The sequence below is a fragment of the Podarcis vaucheri genome (assembly GCF_965113315.1).
Source record: "Podarcis vaucheri genome assembly, chromosome: 10".
NCBI classification, from domain to species: domain Eukaryota; kingdom Metazoa; phylum Chordata; class Lepidosauria; order Squamata; family Lacertidae; genus Podarcis; species Podarcis vaucheri.
The window spans coordinates 49,449,802-49,454,541 of record NC_138748.1 but is presented as its reverse complement, the minus strand read 5'-3'; positions in this window follow the sequence as shown (position 1 = coordinate 49,454,541).

Sequence of the window (4,740 nt, the reverse complement as noted above, 5' to 3'; positions counted from 1 at the left end):
GAAGCAAACCAAATAGAGCCAAGCTGTGACGTGAAGGGGAATGCAAGCCGTGCCCTGCACCTGGTTCGTTCAAACACCTCAAAGCAGCTTTCTGAGCAGCAAGGAGATATCCCACTTAAGCACTCTTTTGAGGCAGTCTTTTGATTTAGTCACGTCCTAAGTGCGCCATGTTTTAGTCCACCATTCTAATCTTATTCACAAATTTTACATGGTCTTTAAGGAAATGTGCTGGGGTGAGAAATCCAGCCCATACTTTTAACTAATGGCAGATGGATCCAAATTATTGCCTCCATTCTTTAACTTACTGGTATAGCTCCTTAAAGATGCTTTGTTGGGCTTCTTCTGTTGTCCCCGGATTCCTCTTTGAGTAAAATGGCATGTGGCAGTGCTCCAGTTTACATGTAACTTTGTATCCATGACACATCTTTCTATTGATCAAATAAATGTTAGTTTGCAAAGTGGAAGACATAGAGTACTGGGTGAATTGCTGACTTGTTGGCCGTGTTTCTGTGCTGTGTTATCACCATAAAGGTAATGGGCCCATAATGACAAGGAATGCCTTGCCACCTTGCGTGTGTCAAGAGCTCATTGGTACCAACATACCTTCCCCCCAGTTGTCAGTTCCACAATTCCAGTAGGCAAGTAGCATTGGCCAAGCGGCTCACTCCAAGGTGAGGTCCTTCCACACATTCACATCCTTGGGAATATCCCAGAGATTGAGCTTCTCTAAGTCCCCACACACATCTCTATTCCTGCCTTCCCTAGTTGTCTGTGAACCGGTCCAGAGGTCTAGGGGAGAGTAAGATGCTGGAACTTTGGAAGGGTCTCATGGACTGAACATCTTGGTCTAGATGCACCCAGCAGGGTAGCAGCTAGGAAGAGGGAATATACAAGCTCCTATACAAGCTCCTTTGGGGCACACTTCTCTGTGTGGGGGGACAAGTATTTTTGCAGCCAACCTAATGGCACAGGAAACCTCATGATCAGTATTGTCAAACTGCACAAATGTGTGAGAGTTGCAATGCAACACATACACACCTAAACAAATCCTCTACTTACCTACAGCTTAAAATGAACTTCATTCCCAGCTTTCTTGCCAGGACAGTTCCATACACTTGTACAGAACTCAAAGTTGTGCCTTTGAACCTATGCTGTGTTATGTATGTGTGTGCGGGAAATTATTGTATTTTGGGGGGGGTTTCCCGTTGGTATTTTTTGTCAGATTCATAGCTCTTTGTCAAATTTTTTTTGTTTGTTTGTAGAAAATTATTAACATAGGGGTTTTTTGCTTCTGTATTATATATATAAAAAAGAAAAAGCAGCAAGCAATTATGGTGGACTTATTACCCTATGGGTAAGATATAATTACATGGAAATATGACATCAGGCATTTTAATAATTGTTTTGTAAATAAAATATTTGATAGCACTCGACAGTGGTGATAACCGTGTTTATGGTTAAAATGGAAATGTGTTATTTGTTACCCAAGGTATATGAAGGATTTTCACACTTAAATAATAAAAACAATCCCCCAAAAATGAAATCAGGGTTCTTAGCTTGATTAATAGGAGAAAGTTTGAGTTGCAAGCTGGTGATGTGTGAGGTGGTTTCCACAATGTAGACCAATTCCCAAATCGTGTTCCAGGGGACAGCAGGTAAACTGATTTGCAAAAATTGCCCTAAATTAGGCTTGGATCTTAGAAAATTTAAGGACTTGAGATTTACAGGGGGGAAATGGTGGTATCCAACTAAGATGTATCATTAGTGCAAAGATTAATGCACAAAGGAACTTTCCCCTGCACTCTCACTAATTATGAAGAGTTGAGGTGACCCCCAGGAACAGATTTAGGGGACACGTGGATAGGGAAAAGAGAGAGGGAAGTTTCGCTGCACAAGTACAAATCCTTGAGATGACAGGGTGAGTTACTCATGCTATGTTAGATACAACTCATTGTTTCCCATTCTCCTTTCACCTCAAGCTCTCTCTGTGCCTCATCCCACCCCTCGCCTCCAAGGTTTCCCCCCAAGCAATCAGAGACTGAGTCTGCACATTGACACCAATCTCTCCTCCGTCCTTTTCATGCTTCTGATTCTAGGAAACAAGGGGGGAGGGGAGCTTTTTGCAGTCGGAGGGGGAGACACCCATGACTTTTCAGCAGCCTGACTCATACCTGCCTCTTGGCCTCCCTCCTCACTTGCTTCATCCTCTGTCTCTGATTCTGGACTTCTCTGGCACGGGCTCTCCCAGCTCACTATGCCCTGTTAACCCCCCCCCTTCAGTTTCTGACACCTCCTCTTCCCCATCTTCTCCCTGTGACCACTTATCATTGTCCCACCACTGCTCTGAGCCTTCTTTCCTTGGTGGTTCCCCAGCTGGTTCCTTCCACCATTCCTCTATATCCAACCAGTCCCTCAAAGAACTGTGATAAGATGCCCCTACTGTTTACTCCCATTCCCACTTGCATCAGGTCTCCAGGCTCTGGAGCATTTGTGGGTGGGTGGTGGGGACAGTCTACCTCTGGCTTTGAAGTTATTCTCCTTTGACCAAAATGACCCCTGACTTTCCCCAGTTCAGCAATTCCATTATGAACCCCCCCCCCCAAAAAAAAACTGCTTTCTGAAGCTGAGCTAAAGCTAACTGTTTTTATTTATTTATTGTACAAATTTATAAACTGCTTCACAGCTTGAGGGCATCAAAGCAGTGTTTGCTAAGGGTTGTTGGGAATTGAGACTGTGTTTCAAAATGTGCTTTAAAGCTATAGCCTGTACACAGCTGAATAAAGCTTAGTTCAGCTCAGCACAGCAGCAAAAAGATGGGAGGCTCTAAATTCCACTTTGGGAGCCTGCATGCCATAGTTTTGGCTTAGCAAGATGTGTGAACCAGGCCACTGAATCTAAGAACTAATACCCAAAAAAGTTTATTTGAGGACTTACTTGGATTGCTTTTGGGAATTCTGTGAATTGTTTTCCTTCTATCAAATTAGGAGGATTGAGTGGCAAGATTTCCCATGGTCATTCAGAAAGTAAAGTGAATATTTTTCAGTATTCAAATTGTAGATTGTAAGCCCATACATTAGCCAGTAGGCTCTTTTATGTTTGATTTTTAAAAATATTGGTATGAGGGGTTATGCTATAAATTAAATTTACTGAGGGACTGTATTGTAGTTAAGGGCAAATGTTGTTTTGATGGCTGTGCTCTACCTCTGCAGCCGCAGGCAGGAATGTTTCCATATATCAGTTGCTGGAAACCACGTGAGGGAAGACCGCGCTTGTGCTGGGAACCTGCTTGCTGGTTTCCTATAGGCATCTGGTTGGCCACTGTGAGAGCAGGCTGCTGGACGAGATGGGGCATTGGCCTGATCGAACAAGGCTCTTGGGTGCTTATGATAAGGCCAGTCCAAATCTCACTGAAAGCGGCTAGGAAGGTGCAATATGGGTGCAAAGGTGTGCATCTAGGCGGAGGCACTGCCCGCTGCAAAACACTTCTTACATAGCCTGCAATCCGACATACACTTGCCAGTGTGTAGGTGATATTGAAATCAATGAGGGTTTCCCTCCTTTCTTCTGAAGACACATACAGTGGTACCTCAGGTTAAGTACTTAATTCGTTCCCGAGGTCTGTTCTTAACCTGAAACTGTTCTTAACCTGAAACTGTTCTTAACCTGAAGCACCACTTTAGCTAATGGGGCCTCCTGCTGCTGCCGCGCCGCCGGAGCACGATTTCTGTTCTCATCCTGAAGCACAGTTCTCAACCTGAGGTAATATTTCTGGGTTAACGGAGGCTGTAACCTGAAGCGTATGTAACCTGAAGTATATGTAACCCGAGGTACCACTGTACAGAACTGCACTAAAGCAATGACAAACCTAGACAGCATCTTAAAAAGCAGAGACATCACCTTGCCGACAAAGGTCCGTATAGTAAAAGCTATGGTTTTCCCAGTAGTGATGTATGGAAGTGAGAGCTGGAACATAAAGAAGGCTGATCACCGAAGAATTGATGCTTTTGAATTATGGTGCTGGAGGAGACTCTTGAGAGTCCCATGGACTGCAAGAAGATCAAACATATCCATTCTGAAGGAAATCAGCCCTGAGCGCTCACTGGAAGGACAGATCGTGAAGCTGAGGCTCCAATACTTTGGCCACCTCATGAGAAGAGAAGACTCCCTGGAAAAGACCCTGATGTTGGGAAGGAGAAGGGGACGACAGAGGACAAGATGGTTGGACAGTGTTCTCGAAGCTACCAGCATGAGTTCGACCAAACTGCGGGAGGCAGTGGAAGACAGGAGTGCCTGGCGTGCTCTGGTCCACGGGGTCACGAAGAGTTGGACACGACTAAACGACTAAACAACGAGAGTTTAAACTGGTCCGCCAACCCTAGAACAACAACGTCAGTCAACCAGACAAGCCTCCCGTAAGAGATTCTTTTGTCAAAGATGACCGCGCCCTAATCAGTAGCTAGCCAAGGAGCCCCACCATGCACTGCGCTCCGCCGGAGGGTTTGCAAAGCTCCTCGGGAAATGTAGTCTTCTCTAAAGAGCCGCCTCGGCGAAGCGCTCCCCGAGGTAAACAGAATCCAGCCAATAGCAAGTGAGCCGCCCGCCCACTCGGCCCTCTGCCAGCCAATCGAGGAGCTAACACTGCTCTCCGCGGGGCGGGGCTTGCTGCTGCGGCTGCTTCTCCCACTGCGCGTGGCGTAATCTGAGGTGAAAGGTAGAAGGGTCAGGGGAGGCGGCCACGGA